Raw genomic sequence first — 18,936 nt, forward strand, 5'->3', positions numbered from 1 at the left:
TTTTGCTGACTGTATAGAGCTTCTCCATCTTTGGCTGCAGAGAATATAATCAATCCAATTTCGATACAGTATTGCCCATCTGGTGATGTCCTTGTGTAGAGTCACCTCTTGGGTTGTTGGAAAAGAATGTTTGTGATGACCAGCTTGTTCTCTTGACAAAACTCTATTAGCCTTTGCCCTGCTTCATTTTGAACTCCAAGGCCAAACTTACCTGTTGTTCCTTTTATCTCTTGACTCCCTACTAACATTCCAGTCCCCTATAATGGGAAGAACATCTTTCTTTGGTGTCAATTCTAGAGGTGTTGTAAGTCTTCATAGAACTGGTCATTTTCAGCCTCTTCAGCATTGGTGGTTTGTGCATAGACTTGGATTACTGTGATGCTGAAACGTCTGCCTTGGATTTGTATTGAAATCATTCTATCATTTTTGAAATTGTATCCCAATACAGCTTTTCCCACTCTTTTGTTGACTATGAGGGGTCACTAGGATGTCAGTGTTTATTCTTGCCCTCTCCTGTTTGACCACCTCCAGCTTCCCAAGGTTCATAGATCTTACATTCCTGGTTCCTATGCTGTATTTTTCTTTGCAGCATCGGACTTTCCTTTCACTTCCAGGCACATCTGCAGCTGAGCATCCTTTTGGCTTTGGCCCAACCACTTCATTAGCTGTGGAGCTACTTGTACTTGTCCTCCGCTCTTCCTCAGTAGCATGTTGGATGCCTTCCGACCTGAGGGGCTCATCTTCCAGTGTCATATCTTTTAGCCTTTTGCTTCTGTCCATGGGGTTTTCTTGGAAAAGATACTGGAGTGGCTTGCCAATTCCTACTCCAGGTACAATGCAAGTTATTCCTGCACTGTAAATAAATAAGGTAAATAATCAAGTTATTTGCATGATGGTATGGTAGTATAGGGTCCTCATTAGGATCTTCCAACCATATTGTCACGTCATGAAAGCTTTCAGGTTCTCCAGAATTATTCAGCTAATTTGCTTGTAAAGGAATTTGGGAGAAAGAGGCTTGCTTGAAATGTGATATTCTATTCATCTTAACAAAGGTGTTGTCTTACTATAAGCTTGGATCCTGTCCACCTAACACAATGCCATTATCTAACATTTTTGTATAAGACTAGAAAGAATAGGTTGGGCTTGGTTCTGTGGTTGAGTCTGTCTCTTCCTGCTCTGAATGAGACCTCACCCCCAGCATGGCAAACAGCAGTAATTAAAAAGCCAGTATACTAGTGTACATGGGGTTTCTTTTTAGTTGCTTAAATTGCATCCCGTGTTTTCCCCTCTACCCCACTGTCAGCTTTGGTAAATGAGGGGGGCATCATGTTATCCTTCACCTCACAAAGCAAGATGACCTTTGCCAGCTTAGCATACTAATAGTGTATCAGATGTATCCTTTCCAACATAAAAGAGTAAGTCATGGCTTCTGGATAAGGAATAAGAAGTTTGATATTGGTTTGCTGAGAGGATTGGTAAGAACAGTAGCCAAACAGATGGGGACCTGCAGCCTGACACAGCAAAACAGATTAAGATATTAAATTTTGCTGATAGTGATCACTACTGATCTGATAGTGGCCACTACCAACTGGTAAGAATTATCTGTCCTAGGTTACTTGTATATTGGAGAAGAAATAACTGCCTTTACAATTAGGTAATTGACTGCATTTTAAAATACTTTTCCTGTTTGTTTAGTTTTGTATTTTTTTCCTTTGCCTTATAATTTAAAAGACAGCCTTCACCTTTGCTCCTGTTTCAGAAAACAGATACACAGGATATTTTGATTCCGATATGAAGGACCAGGGCTGAAATTACACAGTTTCAATAAACTCGGGAGAGTGTACTGTAGTTGTCATGGGTTAGCTGCAAACTGGAAGAGCCTCATGGTGCAGAAAAGAGCCTTGTGGCACAGTGGTTAAACTGCTGTACTGCAGCCAAAACTGTGCTCACAACCTGGGGTTCAATCCCAGGTAGCCGGCTCAAGGCTGACTCAGCCTTCTATACTCCTGAGGTCAGCAAAATGGGTACCCAGTTCACTGGGGAGACAATGTGTACCCTGCATAATTAAATCACCCCGAGAGTGCATCTTAGCAATTCTGAGAATATATTAAACAGAAGTGGGCCAACAGTAAGCATTTGCCAACAGAGTGATTTTTAACAATCTCTGGGAATTTTGGGTACAAGAAATAACACAGAGTACAAGCACATTGGAATCAGTATACACATCTGCCTGAAACTTAAAACTAAGCATAAGATCACACCTTATGCTTTTGCAGGAGTGTGTGTTCTCACTTCACAAAGAACGTCTTTCCATCCAGCACTTCATGAACTGTTGGAACACATCATGCACATACGCTTCACCTACAGCTAGAAGTCAAGAGGAATAAGAAATATTACTGAGCTGAGTGCCAGCACTTTTGTATTCCCCTTCTTCACGGATGGCCACAGACATTTTGCTGCTGGAACCAGAACAGAAAATGGCACTCCTCTGCCACATTCACCCACGGTAAGGTATAAGTTGTTTTGGAGAATTCCACTAACACACTTTCCAATTAGTGGCAGCGAAAATACGGCAAGTCAAGGATCAACAATTTGCTGCCTGATGCAGTGGTTCCATGGTAAGCTCCAAGCTGCACCAAGCCAAACTCTCTGCACGGCAGTCAGCTGGCTGGGCAAGGAGTAAAAGCCAAAGCAACACATCTTCCATTAGTTTGACTGAGAAGATGAAGACCTCAAAGATTTTTACATTAAGGCTGCTTTTACCTTAAAGTTGATTAGTGCCTCTGATGCATTGCTTTTCTTCTATTAGCTGCAAGTGGAATTTAAAACACAAGTTTCACATAGCACTTAATCTGCTGTATTAACCAGCAACACCCTTTCCCGATGGCCTATATCTTTCTGTAATGTCTTCAACAAGTGCTCATTCAAAGCTTCCTGTCTGAAGGTTAAGGCAGTCCTATACTTCTATTGCTTTCCTGGTCACAATAGCTGGGAGACTTGTTCTCAGTTACACTATTTTACTATAAAGGGAATAAAAAGTGGAATGAGGTGAAATAACAGAACAACCCATATAGTTTTGCTCCTTCCAGAGACAAAGCTGATTAAAGAAAGGGGCAGTTAGGGCAATTCAGTGTTATTTCCCTAGCTGTGCTGATCAGGGAAATAATAAAATAGGCTATACCTGAAGAAATGATACATTCAACGTGAACAGCTAGTTTCCCATAAGAGCCCTAATCATGTGGCACCTGTGCATGTTAGACAGATTATTTCTGTCACTGCAGTTCTGTTTCATAGAGCACACACATCCATCTGATCCAGAAAAAAAAACATAAAAAGATGGCACAGAAAGCCATACAGCAGCATGATTTTACCATTGGTGGTTTTCTGTAGAACATGAGTGAAGAAAGGATGGTAATTCAGAGAAAAGGAAAACAGAAAATGTTATCTGGAAGGGTACACTTTCTCTGATTACACACAAGATGTCAGAGACCTTTGGGTAGTGTGGGCGGCATATAAATTAAATAAATAAAAATAAATAAATAAATAAAACTTGGCCCCTTTCTAGATAGATTCCATACAATTTCAAATAAAAAACAACAACAATCTTCCTTCAATAAGGTTTCCACTCTATGTCAGGCATAGAGGTATAGGTTGGTTGAGGGAGGAGCATGGGGGTGGTGGTGAACAGATGGATGGGAAGGGTTGGGAAGAATATTAGCAGGCAAAAAAAAAAAAAAAACCCAACAACAATGTTTGCATACCAGCCCAAACTGTGGTATATCCATTTTTTTAAAAAAATGGAGTGAAAAAGAACTGGATTGGGTGCCATGTTGCAATTTTGGATGGCTTGGCATCTTGTGCTACAGGAGTCACTATAGATTCTCTGAGGTTTTTCTGGAGATTGTCATTTTGCCCCAGGAATAAGTAAAGTGGTCTAGAAAGGAGTTAAATGATCTGATATAAAAGTGAAGTGATTAGTATTAGATCACTTCTCCCTTTCTCTCTGATTATTTTGTCAAATATTAATTTGGAAATGATATGGGAAAGGAGATGATTAAAAAGTGAAGGGATGAGACCTCTAGAAAAAAGGCCTTTTCTGCTCTTTTAATTTATGCAACTGTTTACCATATTTACAAAGCAATGGGAAAGAGACAAATGTAACACAGATTTAGCATATTTTTTCATGTGTAAAACCAAATACAAATGTTAGATGCCCCTTAACTCCTCTTCCCTGTGTGTTGTTGTTGTTTGTTGTTTAGTCGTTAAGTCATGTCCAACTCTTCGTGACCCCAAGGACCAGAGCATGCTAGGCCCTCCTGTCTTCCACTGCCTCCCAGAGTTTGGTCAAATCCCTGTGTGTGCATGTGAACAATATCAGAATACTTATTATTGTACTATTTTCCAAGACTCCTCTTCCACTAGAGAAAAGCAGTTAAAGTGCCTTTTTATGCTTAGAAATCAGACTAAGAAACATGCAAGTATTTTAATACTATCTCATTTAGTTTTCCCATTGCTAATTGGAAAAACAGAGAGGACAATCAGTAAGCATAAACATTACAGAAATACTATCATCGGTATGTGCTAATTGGCACCAAATAGAGAACTGCACACCATTAGGCATGAGTCACAGTAGTGAAGGCAAAGAGGACATGCATAGCTCCAACCCCCAAAACACCACAATTCATTTCTTAAGAGTAAATTAAGCGGCATTCATTTCTGATGAATAAATTCCATTATGGGTGATCATGGGGAAACTAAAAAGGCAGTGTTTACGTATAAAGTATGATGTTTAAGTATTAAATATAAAGTGATACTTACAACGATAAATGAGATATGGATGGCAATAGGTATGTGCTCACAAATCACGGATTGTTGCTGCCACTATTTCTAGCTGAAGATACTTGGCTGAATGAAACACTGCCAGTGGCAAGCATTTATTTAATTTTCAATTTATTTGCATTTATTTAAGTTACAGGATAATTCACAATAATGCCTAAAATCTCTGTACATCTATTTTGTTCAGAGTCACTCAGGGAAATTTCATATTAACGTATTAACTGGACTCAACTGAACACTAAATTCCTAATTACTTAGATTCACACAGGTCATTATACCATTAACTAGCAAATTTATAGAAATGCTACACAAACAAAGTACATATATTGCTGATTACATCATCATGTTTAGCTGAAGAAGGGGTCTGATGGGAACTAAAAACAAGACAAGCCAGAAGCTAGTGTGCTTTTCTGGCATGTATCTTGAAGAGGTGTATGGTCTGATCAACAAAGTAGCTTCTGTTAGTGTTGTCCACATATATGAGGCAGGGCAGGCAACTCTATTCTGCTGTACTGCAATTAAATCAAAGAAGTACATTTATATTATCCATCTATGTAACAGATACAAGGCCTGATGCAGAGGAACACACAATGGGAATAACTGAGCAATTAACTAAAATCACATCATATAACATTAAAACACAAACATTCCAGTACTCAGTCACTCTTAGACAAATGTGAGAAACTTGTGGCTATCTAAGATGTTTTGGACTGCAATTCAAATAGGTTAGTGATGATGGAGAATAAGGCCAGAGTTTGGAATAGTTATGTTCTGGACTACAACTCCCAGAATCCTCCAGTCAGCATGGGCACTAATCATAATGTTTGGGTGATCCTAGACAATGCAGTTCCAAAAAGAGAAACTCTTCCAAACTCTGCATAGGTGTTCTAAAGTGTGCTTCTTACACTGTTTATCCAGAGAAAATATCTGTCCATGGATATGGTATGATGAGGCTGCAGCAATGCCATCCCCCCCCCCCTTTCCTCAATGCAGTGTTGGGAAGAAATGTAGGGTGTGAAAGGAGAAGGTAAGACTCTGGAATGATCAAACACACCTATGTTATGTACAGGCAAACATATGAGACAGCATGTATTCAGTTAAGAAAAGCACAAAATACTGTGCAATGATTCTGCAGCAATCAACACTGATCACATTCTGAATGCTGCAGTAAAACAAAGATCACTTCTCAAATCAGGCAGCAGGAATGATCCCTAAAAGCTCTGCAAAACTACAATGTTTTTATCAGCTCTCCAAAAGCAACATGCTCTCTCTGGGAAGGGAGTTTCACAGCCAGGATGCTCCCACCGATACAGCTTTTTCAGATTTTCTTTGAACTCCCTGACCTGACTAACTAAGTCCATGTATTTTTTAAAACACAACAAAACAATTCAAATCTCAAAAAGATTTGTGATCATGCTGAATGTTCACACCATCTGAGGAAGCATATTTAAAAACTGAAAAACAAGGTAACCAACTATATAATGCTCAATTGCCAGCTATGACCGAGAGAGCTTTATTTCCATTTTTCATGGGGGATGATTCTCTATTTGACCTTTGCAAAGCAGTTCCTGGATTATGTTGTATCTGTTAGTACTACAACATCTGGTTCCCAGCAGTGATGACGATGTCATGTGGTGGATTAATTCTTCAGCGCAGGGAGTTGCAATCTCGTCCTATGGCCACACATTTCATTCCAAGGGACAATGAAATACAAAATACCAGAGGATGCAATAATGTTTACATTTTATATTTAAATGCAAAGTGTACCTTAAGATAACTGTCACACGAGGTATTCAGTGCTGTTAACAGTTTTCTACCTATTACTGTTATTAGGCATTTTAGGAGAAGCCTGTGAAAAATGACTCTCTTTGAAGAAAACAGTAGACAGTTACCATGTGATAGTGGTGCTCATTGAGGGACACAGTAAAATTACTCTGCAGAGTCAAGGGCAAAAGTGAGCATTCATAAACACACGTGTGCATGCACACACACACACTGCAAACCACCATTTATTCACTACTCAGCTAAGAGACAAAATACACACATACAGAGAGAGAGAGAGAGAGAGAGAGAGAGAGAGAGAAATGCTCCTGCAGGCTGCTGCTTCTCTCTCTAGTTTTAACTCACATTTAATTTGTTTCTCCTCACTCTCCCAAAATGTGACGAAGCTGGGAGTGCAGTAGGGTTCATCCTCTCCGTCACGTAAAGAAGAAGGCAGAAGATGGCTCACTGGGGGAGGTCCTGAACCTGAAGTCATATGGTGTCCCATTTGCCTTAATGAACCAGCTGCTAAAACTGGCAATAGCTACTATTTTAAGATAGTGGGGAGACCCCTTAAAGGATCGCACAAAATCACACAATTTCTGCTTCCACACAAAATGTATGGATGTATAAAGAGTTGAACTCTTTCTTGTTGTGCTCTCTACCTCCTGGGTCTGAGCCATCAGCTGATGCTCCCACCCAGTTCCTTTTTTTCCTTCCAGCCAGCATAGTCTGTAGTTACTGTCTCTTTCTATAGCTACCTGAAGGCATTCACAACCAGTGCTATTGCTTATGCTATCGGCTTCTTGCACCTTTGACTTTCAGATGTGTGCCACTTATGGAGCTTTCCTCACCTCTGAAGCTGCCTTCCTTTCTCTTTGTCTCATTTCCTTTCTTAAGGTGGGTAATCTTGTACATTACAGGCTCTCCTACTGCTTTGAAGGGCAGCTCCCCCCCCCCCCCCGGTTTCTAAGCACACGAAAAGCTTTAGAACACAGATGGCGTCCCATGATCTGATGCTTTAAAACTCACAGTGGGTTTGCAGTTCGCTCCTAGAATTATCTCTTGCATGTTATTCTGTTGCCTATTGTGAAAACCAATTCACACAAGCATTTCTGAGGAAGAAAAGTTCTCACAAAATCACATCATAAACATTATTTTTGAACTGTTGAGATTTTGAGATGAACATGTATTAAACAGTAATGTTGTATAGTTAAATGTAAAATGGCTGATTTTACCTGAGTCACTATACTGATTGTATTCAAGTGTGGGTATCAAGGATTAAGACTTAATGTTGTACAGCTGTGGTACATGATGAAACTTTCCGTAACAGAAAATGAAGTAATGTATTTTCTGATTGGTCACAGAACTTTACATAAGTCATGTGTAAAATGAATGTCTATCTGCTGTAAGTCAGATCACTTTTTCCTATGCTGTGTGTAAATAGACTTAAGTTGTTGGTTTTACTCTCTCAGTGTCATAGTTTCATAAGTCTCTCTGCTAACCAATATCTCCTTACTCTGCTGACGTTATGAGATTACACATTATTATCAAAATTCTCAATAGAACTCCTGATAAAACTATGATTCCTTGGCACAATAGTTTCTTTAACATGGCAAGTAGTGCAACTGATCTTTCAAAAAATTGCCAGCAAATAGATTAATGTAGGTAATTAATTAATTCAGCCCATTAACAATTAAGAAAAACACAAAATACTCTGAATTGAAGTACATAGTGCAAAATAGTTTGTTCGCAAGGCAATTTCTATGTTGAAAATCCACCCCATTTTCAGGCACAGAGTATTTTTGCTATGTATCAGTGAATGAGCTGATGAGTGGTCCTGATTATGCACATCAAGTTTGATGCTACAGCTTTTGTGGGTACTTTCATTCCTGTGATTTCTGGAATCTGAACTGCAACAGCAAAGGTAATTCCTGAAGTAAACCTGAAACGTTAACGCAACCTCAGAATCTCATAAGAGAACTTAGAGCCTTACAGGATGATGTGGAAGGTTCAGCTAACCTAGCCCAAATCTTCTTCCAAGATACACAAAGGGCATAACTTTTGGAGACAAACTGCCCCAAAGTCAACTAATCGCACACTCACTCACAAAACAAATAACAGTCTACAGTAATTTCTTAACTTAAGGCAACTTGCCTCTAAAAGTTACCCCTTTGATGTTATGCCAATGTAACTATGGAAGAGGATTTGGACCAATATTTCTAACAGTCCTACTAACCAGATATCTCTGGAAGCTAAGCTCACAAGCTTGGTGTGCAGCTGAGAGTCTTAAGTATGACACAATCTCGAATAGAGTTGAACCTTAATTCATTTTGTCATTGACATAAGGACTATTATATTACAAGAAAATTTGCATTATTGAAGTATATGACCCAAGAAAGCAAACAACAATAGCAACAATGACCTCGGCATGACTGGACCCCCTGGTGAAGATTCAAAGAATGCTTACACAATCATATTCCCTTTTGTTTCTTGTTTCCTCACTAGTAATCCAAAGCCTCTACGACTGTGGTGCCCATAAATTCAAGGCTCTCAGATCTGCCTAAACTTGATTTTATTAGAACGTCAGAGTGGGCTACAAAGAAGAGATGCCAGCTACCTCCCGTCAGTACTTGAGAAGGGTTGAGTTGCCTTCACTAGTCTCTGCCCAACCCCAAATTGCCATCAATTGGGGATTCACCAGTCTGGTGATAGCACCAGGACTTTAACACAGCTCCAGACTACTGATACCCCATAAGGATGGCTGGTATTGTCAGCTGCCAGTCAATGCCCACATATTTCTGACCCCTCGTGATCATGCCACTGCCACACTCCTTTCATCTCTTGCATCTCCAAAGCCTTCTCTGGGTTGGAATACAGACTTGGTGCCCTTCCAGATGCTGATATCTCCACTGGCTAATGGGGGTGAGGAAGTGACCCTGATAAATGCATGACAGGCACTCCCCTTCCATACCCTCTTCTATCAACTTGTGGGAATTGTATCAGGGTCATCTACATATATATCGGCTACAATCCTTGTTTCAGCTCCTCAAGAGCCTCACCCAATGCCTCTTCTTCTTCTGACTCAATGCTCCTGACTGACTCAATTTCCTCCTGACCTCCCATCTCTTCTACTTCCCTCTCCTTCATCCATGCCAGTTGGCTGATACATCTGGGGCCCATCTCTTTCCCCAGCCAGGTACCCATCTCTCCATCTCCATCTCCTCTTTGCCTACAGGGTGCTGCCCTGCATCTGAACCTGTCTGGAGCCTGGAGATTGCAGCTTCCTGCTCAATGCAGGAATCCATTTCAAAGTATATCTGACAGATGGTTGTCTAATTTTTCTCTTTAATGCCTCCAGCGTTGGATCACTCTCCATCACTGAAGTAATTGGTTCTTTTGTTATACTTCTCTAACAGTTGAGATATTTTTTTCCTGATATTCTACCAAAATCTGGCTTCCTGTAACTTGAGGCTATTAGTACATGCCCTGCACTCTGGATGACCGAGAACAGATTTTATGGCAATTGTTCAAGTATTTAAAAAATGCTGTCATACCTCACCCCAGTCTTCTGGGCTAAACATGTCCAATTCTTTCAGTCTTTCCTCATAGTCTTGTTTTCCAGTGCTTCTTCACTATTTGTTTATGAATCTCAAGCTGCAGTCCTTCCCTTGTATTTCACATTATCCAGGACAGTCATAGACTGCCTTTTGGGAAAAGACCAAGCTGAACTAGGAATTGAGCATGTTTGCCTTTTCTTTGCCATCTGTTATCATTTTCTCATCCCCACTGAACAGCTGAGCTACTATTTTTTCTTGTCTTTTGCTATGCACATGCCTCTAGAATGCTTTTTTTCCTTACTATTAACATATTTCGCTAGCCTTAGCTCATTCTCAGCATTTGCCTTCCTAACACCATCACTGTAATTCTTTCCTACTTGTCTGTACCCTTCCTTTGTGGCCTAGCCTTCTTTGTACTTCCCACATGTGTCTTTTCTTGTTTTCAGGTCCTCTCTGTGCTTTTTGTGAAGCGACATTGGTCTATTTTGCTGTCTTCCACTTTTTTTTCTTGTTTGAATTGTTTATTGTTCTGTCCTTAGAATTTCCTTTTTAAGAAACTCCAAACCATCTAGGACTCTTTTTCCTGTTAGGATCTCCTGCTATGGAATTAACTTAAGGTACTTATTAACTAATTAACTTACTTGACATTGTCCCGGGCTATTTTAAAATTGGATTTCCTAAAATCCAGTATACTATACATGCACAGCTAACACTCTGCTTTTGTTTCCTTTGAAATCAATAACTCAAGTAGAATGTGGTCACTTTTCCCCAGAGTTCTCCTTACCGCCACTTCTTCTGTATTGATTAGGATCAGTTTAAGGATAGCTAATTCTCTAATTTCTTCCTCCACTTTTTGTAGGAGAAAATTATCAGCAGCACAAAGCCAGGAATTTCTTGGGCCATATTTGGCAGAATTTCTTTTGCTACGCAACAGGTATAAGGATAATTGAAATCTCCCATTACTATAACATTGTGTCTCTGAAGTTCTTGCAGTTTGTTTTTCAGAGGTTTGAGTCACATCTTCTCCATGAATGGGCAGGTGGTAGTAGACTCCAGCTACCACATTCCTCTTGGGCTTCTGCCCAATTATATTAATCCAGATGTTCTTAACCAGAAAACCAAGCTCATCCTCCTGTATTTCTGTTCAGGAATGTGTGACATATATTGCATCTCTGTTCCCTTTCTATTATTTCTGTTCTTTTTGAACAACTTATATCCTTCAATTTCTGGTATTCCAGCCCAAGATTCAGTTATCCCTATCAAGTCATATTTACCCTCCTGAACTAAGATTTCCAGTTCTTCCTGTTTCTCATACTCCTGGCATTCTCTTATCATGCATAACCCTTCATCTATCTTTACCTCGGAGCTTGTGCTTCCCCCCACCTTCCAATTCGGTTAAAGCTGTATCGATGAAGCTCTTCATACTGTGGCCAAACACCCTATCCCTAGTTCTTGTGAGGTGTAACCCATCACTTGACAGCAGTCCATCTTCCAGGAAGCATAACCCATGATCTCAAAATCCAAATCCCTCACATTGGCACCATCTTTGTAGCCCGTTGTTAACCTGGAGTAATTTTCTTTCTCTTTCTGTTCCTCTTCTGAATACTGATAGAATGAATGAAAAAGACTATCTGGCCACCAAAGTCATTGAGCTTCCTTCTCAATGCTTTAAAGGCTGATGTGATTTCTTTGTAGCCTCTCTCCGTTCTGCCATTTGTTCCCATGTGGATGAGGAAAAAAAGGCATATGTATCTGAGGATTTTATGAGCAATGCTAATCCTTCCATCATATCCCTGATCCATTCTCCAGGGAGACCGCATACCTGGTGGATCCCTTGATCTTCCAGACATATTTCGGTTCTGACCCCACAAAATGGGGAGTCTTCTACTACAAATATTTTTCTCTTCTTTTTGTAGGGCATGGGTCCAGTGACTCTGTTTGGCTAAACTTCAGCCTCTCTCATGTCCTCCCGTGGGGTCTTCTATATATCTTCCTCTGCATACTGTCTGCCAGACTCTTCTTTGAGAATCTGAAAGTGTCTTGCAGTTCCACTGGTGAAGAGTGTCATCTTCTTTTGTTCCTAAATGTGACTCTTTTTCTTGATGCTTTCTCCACTATGTTTGTTCTCTCCTCAGCAATTCTCCTCCTCTGCTTGCTGTTCTTCCACCTCCAGTGCCTCCCTTAGCTGCTGCTGCTTGAGAGTTCTCTCTATGAACTCTTCATCTTCTCTTATAGCCTTATGCCTGGCCACTCACTGCTCCAGTTCTTTCATTTTTATTTCCAACAGTGCTACCAGTTTGCACTTGTTTCATGTGCATGCCGTGTTGTTCTCAGGCACAGGGACAAACATTGCGCACACTTTGCAGGTCACCACCACAGAAATGTCTCTTTCCTCCATGATCTTTTTAGTTTCTTTATTTGCCTATGAGTGCCTTTTGCTTTACCTTGTCTACCTTGAAGGGTGCTGGGAAAATCCATTAATATATAACTCTCTGCCATTGTCTCCTTGGTCTCCCCATTTCTTTTGTCCCTTCTTCCACTAAACCTTTTCCTTACTGTTATTCCCCTATGAAACTTGTGGCTGCTCACTCCCTGGGATCTGTCTCAGTTTTGTTCCTCTGCTGTGCTCTGCTAGGAGTCAGTAAACAGAAAGACGGTGCCAGCACTCACAGCTGCTACATATTATTATCAGCAGTCATCAGGACATGCCCCTTTCTCTTAAGCTGAGGCACAAGGTGCTTTTGAATGGGGAACTCCCAGGGATTACTCTAGGTCACTTCCTGGTGTTAATCTAAATCACTGACCTCTCTGTGTTCCCTTTTCTTGTGTCTCTTTCTTCCTTACCACCTCTCTGCTTCCCCTCCCATGTCAAACTTCTGTTAGCTCTCCCTGGTCACTTGCTTGCTTCCTAAGGCCTGTCTCAATTTTATTCCTCTACTGTGCTTTGTTAGGAGTCAGCAAGCAGAAAGGAGGGTTTTGTTGGTGATGCTGCTGCAAATATATCTCTAATATATGCAAATATAACCCTAATTTTAGTATTGCTGTCATTGTCAAGTTAAAATTAAGTTGGGAACATGCCTCATTATCTGTAAATAATGTCACTGTGATCTGTGGAGGGCATTTCCTCCCACTGTCTTCTATTTCAAACCTTCTGTGAATAAAGAAAGGGCACCCAAGTTATTCTAGGGCCCCTTCTCAAGCTATAGAATGTCAGAATAAATTGTTGGAAAGTGGTTATTAAAAAAAATACACCAATCAAGGAGGAGACTGAAATTATTATGTGAGTTCCTGAAGTGAAATCTGTAGGCTATTCAAGCTTGATGAGTCAATTTGAAGTGTGAGAACCACTGTGAATTTTCAGTGCACCTTCTTTTTATTTGTCCAAAGGGTTAGAGTGAAGAAATTATTATATTGCCAAATGGCAAAAAAATGGACTTAAATATTTAAATATTTATCAAACACTCTGTACCAGAAAAGCCTATGGCAAGCTTCAAGCAATAGCACAATTTAAACTGGTGTAGAGCTACGTAAAACAAGCCAACAAAATAACAGAACTGGCAATCCAACAGATTAAAATAATATCTGTCATCATTCAGCTTTGCGGGTAAACAGCCAGTTTCTACCTGAGCACAGAAATAAGGCCAGCACTGGTACCAATCAAGTCTTCAACAGCAGGACTCAGGAGGCCTTGGTTCAAATCTCCACTCAGCCATGGAAACTCACTGGGAGCGTGGAGCTGGTAAAACCACTCCTGAAATATCTCACTTATCTTGAAAGCCCTATTAGGTTCACTATAAATTGGTTCCAATTTGATGGCAAATAACAACAAAATAACATGGCTTTTATATGATATTCCTGACAACAATCATTCTGAACACATATCCAGTATTGCCTCCAGGGGCTTAAACTCTTTAATGTAAAGAGGCACCACTGTCACCACCGTTGTCACTGTCATCCAAGCACCAAATCTGTCCATCGTCCCTTTTTTTGATGACTGAGGTACATGTTGTCAGCTGAGAAGCCTTTGGGTTGGTGCATGCTTTTATGAATGGTTTTCAAAAACATATTTTAATTAGGCCTGTACAGTGTCCCCCTGCAAAACAGTCTATGTCTGAATAAGGCCTCAAGAGTTTCACCCGATGACCTTCTGGAGATATTCCTTCCTGGTCTGTGGTCATGTGCATACCAATGTTGTACGATACTGATCTCTGGGGATGGGGGAACACCACTGGAAAATCGAGAAATGAAAATGGACATGACTTGGGGTGGAAGCAGCATAGTACCATCATAATTATTTCTGGCTGATTTCTTTGCCCACCTTCAGTCCAGAGGACACAATAAAAAGAGAAGCAAAATACAGCTATTATGAACTTCAGTGCTGACAGCACCACAATGACAAAGAACGAGGAACTTGGGCAGGAGGAGAAAGAGAATGAAAGACAGACCCTAATGTTTTAAAGTGTAATCATAAAAACCACTTTCACTCACTCACTCACTCACTCACTCACTCACACGGGGGGGGGGAGGGAGGGAGGGAGTCCTTGCAGTGCAAGTAAAAATGCCCAGAATATTACTTCATCCCTGGTGTGTGTAACTATTCTGGCCAACAGTTGCCCTCTCAAAAATATTTCAGTCACATATTTGGTTGCACACAGCCAAATATGGTCCTCTTCGACATACAGACACATAGTAGATGGCTAGAAAATTGTACAATCTATGTGACATTTTGCACAAGGTTTCTGGTGCAATAGGTAGGAAAAAAAGTATATTTGGGAAAGCCTGGTCAATATACTACAACCCAGATATTCTAGTGGTGAAGGCTTCTGGGAGAACATCCATGCACCCAGGGTTGGAAACCTTTGCACTATACTAAAAAATATTGCTCCATTTACACTGTAGCTAAACAAAATGTTGCAAAAGAATATACAAGCTAGTCTCTTGACTCACAGACTCTACCCAGTGACTCAGAGGTTGAAATGTGCAGAGCAGGTCTTGGATTTCATTGGCGAATGAAACTGTCAATCTCTGTCTCCTTTGATATCAGATCAGCATCTTCCTTATACATTACAGATGTTTCTCTTTACCTTCCCCTGTTTTTTTGTTGTGTCATTTATATTCTGCCATTTTTATTCCCACTAGCACTGCATTTGACATAAAAGATCCATGTGGGGTAATGCTTCACCCATTGAGCATCCCTGGACTCTTCAAGCTCTGTCCCACAGCTACCAAAGAGATGCACAAATATCCCTGATTCAATTACTCTTGCAGCTTACATTCAAACACAGAGCACAGTCCTATTTTCAATTGTTGGAACAAGCCATTTATAGGTTGAACATGAGAATGTAATCATTTTGAGACACCTATGTGCACCACTTTGGAGGTGAGAACTCACCATGGCATGGGAATTTGTCTGATCCATGTGATGATGGATGGCATGTGGAATGGCTAAAAATGGTCTCTCAGTATGGTGCACCTAGTTTATGCTTGTCTGAAATTAGGTCAAAGAAATACCACTAAAAGTCATACTCATTTTTAGTTGCTTAAATTGAATTTAAGGGGATGAGAAATACACAGTTTGCCCCTGCTTATCAGACAATGGGTTAATGCAATAAAAAGAATAATCCATGAATCCTGATCCATAATAGGTTTAAGATCATGTAATTCAATGATCATTTATCTGTTTAAAAACAGGATAAAGGAGTCCACCGCTACAAAGACTATAAAAAGAAATCTCAAAAGGATACAACATTCTAGGAGACATACTAAGATGATTTATCAAAGAGGTTATTGTATGATATCATATTTGTGAATATATTACCAGACTAAATTTTCTTACCAATGTGTTTTTGAAATTGCTTTTAATTCCACTGTGTCCTAGTATACCTTTTAAACAAAGAGCAAAATCCCACTAATGTTCACATAAGCTTTATGTAACTTGTTGTGGCTAATTGATGATGTGATTGGACATATCTCAAGGTATGATTGGATGAGCATTTAGCCCACTGTTTGGTCCACTGCATGGATGGATTGGTTTGCTCCTTTATTTATTTATTTATTTATTTATTTATTTATTTATTTATTTATTTATTTATTTATTTATTTGTTTGTTTGTTTGTTTGTTTGTTTGTTTATTTATTTATTTATTTATTTATTTATTTATTTATTTATTTATTTATTTATTTATTTATTTATTTATTTATTTATTTATTTATTTATTATTCAATTTCTACCCTGCCCCTCTAGACAGAGTCTACTCGGGGTGGCTTGTAAGCAGTTATAAAACATCATTAAAAGTCATCAAAGCAATCACATAATTAAATCAACAAATTTAAAAGTTCAAGATGGGGAAAAGGAAAACTAAAGAGAAAAAAAAATCAAGTGTTGGCTGGAGGGAAGGCCTGTGTAAAGAGCCAAGTTTTAACTGACTCTTAAAAACACCCAGCAAGGGTGCCAGGGTGATTTCCAATGGCAAGGTGTTCCATAGTCGAGGGGCCACTGCCGAGAAGGCCCAGTTTCTTGTTCTTTCTTTCTGGGCCTCTCTTGGCATTAGGCCCCTCAGCCGTCTTTCCTGGCTAAAATGAGTGACTCGGATAGATCTAGGTGGGAGAATACATTCCGCCATGTATCGAGGTCCTAAACCGTTTAGGGCTTTATAAGTCATCATTAATACTTTGAAGTCGATGTGAAAACGAATGGGAAGCCAATGCAAGGCAGCCAGAGTGGGCAAGATATGCTGGTATTTTCTCGTCCCAGTGAGAAGTCTGGCCACCATTTTGCATCATTTGAAGTTTCCGCATCAGCCTCAAAGATAGCCCCATGTAGAGTGCATTACTGTGGTCTAATATCAAGATCACAAGTGCATGGACCAGAGTGGTAAGCACCCCAACATCAATATAGGGACGCAGCTAGACTATCTGCCGCATATGGAAATGGGCAAAGTGGACCACTGACGCAACCTGGGTCTCCATGGTGAGCACCAGGTCCAGATGTACTCCCAAGCTGCGAACCTCACTCTTTGCGGTGAGAGTCACCCCCCAAAAAGAGAGGGAGTTCCCCAAACCACAGATGGAGGGGCCACCCACCCTCAGGACCTCCATCTTGCCTGGGTGCAGCCTCAGCCCATTCTCCTGCATCCACCACAGTACAGCCTCCAGGCAGTGCTCAAGGGATGGAATGGCATCCACTGAGGAAGGTGAAAAAGAGATGTAGAGCTGGGTTTCATCAGCATACTGATGGCATGAAGCCCCACACCCCCTGATGACCCCTCCCAGTGGTCTCATATAGATGTTGAACAGCATTGGAGAGATGATTGAACCCTGCAGAACCCTACAATTGAAGCTCCACAGGGCCGAAACACTCTCTCCAAGCTGGACTCGCTGAGGGCGGTCCTCCAAGAAGGATTGGAGCCAGGCAAGTGCCTGTCCACCGATTCCCAACTCCGAGAGCCTCCCCAGGAGGATAGTATGGTTGACGGTATCGAAGACCTCTGAAATGTCGAGGAGGACAAACAAGGACATATTGCCCCCATCAGCCTCCCTCAACAGGTCATCCAACAGTGCGACCAGAGCCGTTTCCATCCCGTGGCACAGCCTGAAGCCCGAATGAAATGGGTCCAGGGCATTGGTTTCATCCAAAAGAGCCTGCAGCTGATCGGCCACCACCCTCTCCACCACTTTGCTAAGGAAGGAAACATTGGCGACGGGCTTGTAGTTGGCAGTGTTATCCGTCACCAAATTTGGTTTCTTCCTAATGGGCCTAATGAGTGTCTCCTTGAGGGGAGGGAGAACTTTGCCCTCAAGGAGAGACCCATTAGTTATCGCAGTGGCCCATTCAGTTGTTATAGGCCTGGCTGCTTTGATTAGCCAGGCTGGGCAAGGTGGTGGCCCAACAGCGATCAAGTGCTTTGTCCACCAAATCTGGCATCACAGGCTGAAAGAGTTTGAGTCTCATCGGGCAAGGCGGAGCGCTGGACATCTCTGCTCGATCACATGGTAGAATCACTAGAGCAAACTAACCCATGCCCAGAGCCTTCCTACTCACAATTTTCTGGGCCCCTGTCAGGGATTTCCACCTTTTTGATGTAGGTAGGATCACTCCATTTTTTTTTGTTTTGCCAGTGTGTGCAATCACTGGAAATGAACCAAAGTGAGCCATCAGCTATCAAAGCTCCTTTGACTGTCAGCATCATAAAGTGGCTTAAGAAGAGAGCCATTTCAGGACATTGGCAAATTAAACACTTCCTCTGCTGTTCCATGGAGGAGCAGAGGAAGTATTTTTAAGACTCTATCAGTATAGCACAGATATGCTGCATCACCTATAAAATATAGAAAAATTAGAAAGTTTCATCCCAGAAGTGTGAGGTACTTGGTGGTGGATTTGGCTACAGGACAGGTTCTTGACTGGAGTTTTAAGATAAATCAGAGAAGGGGGGGGGAAATTGCCCTCCTGTCATCTCCTGTTTCTGAGAAGAAGCTTTCTAATTTTAAAATCTTTTTTTATAAGTGATAAGAATCATCTGTGCTGCCCAAATATATTCTCTTTTTTTTTTACTTCCTCTGTAAGAAGGAGGAGGAAATTGACAAACTGACTTGCAGCTTTTTATCATAGCCCTCCTGTAGTCCTCTTGATTTGCAGGACACATGCTATAGAAAAACTAACTTAATAAGCTGTAAATAAGGGTCAAGTGGCATTTTCCTAATCCATCCTTCCTTCCTTCCTTCCTTCCTTCCTTCCTTCCTTCCTTCCTTCCTTCCTTCCTTCCTTCCTTCCTTCCTTCCTT

At 40.8% G+C, this 18,936-nt stretch overlaps 1 long non-coding RNA gene across 1 annotated transcript; it reads right to left on the reverse strand.

The window, feature by feature from the left end:
- Positions 1-2,081: 2,081 nt before the first annotated feature.
- LOC144586875 (uncharacterized) lies at positions 2,082-16,207 on the reverse strand. The gene is made up of 2 exons (XR_013541947.1): positions 15,550-16,207; positions 2,082-5,348 (listed from the first exon to the last, which is right to left on the reverse strand). It is a non-coding gene; the product is annotated as an uncharacterized LOC144586875 (long non-coding RNA).
- Between the last annotated feature and the right edge of the window lie 2,729 nt (positions 16,208-18,936).

The sequence above is a fragment of the Pogona vitticeps genome, chromosome 2 (assembly GCF_051106095.1).
Source record: "Pogona vitticeps strain Pit_001003342236 chromosome 2, PviZW2.1, whole genome shotgun sequence".
Taxonomy (NCBI): Eukaryota; Metazoa; Chordata; class Lepidosauria; order Squamata; family Agamidae; genus Pogona; species Pogona vitticeps.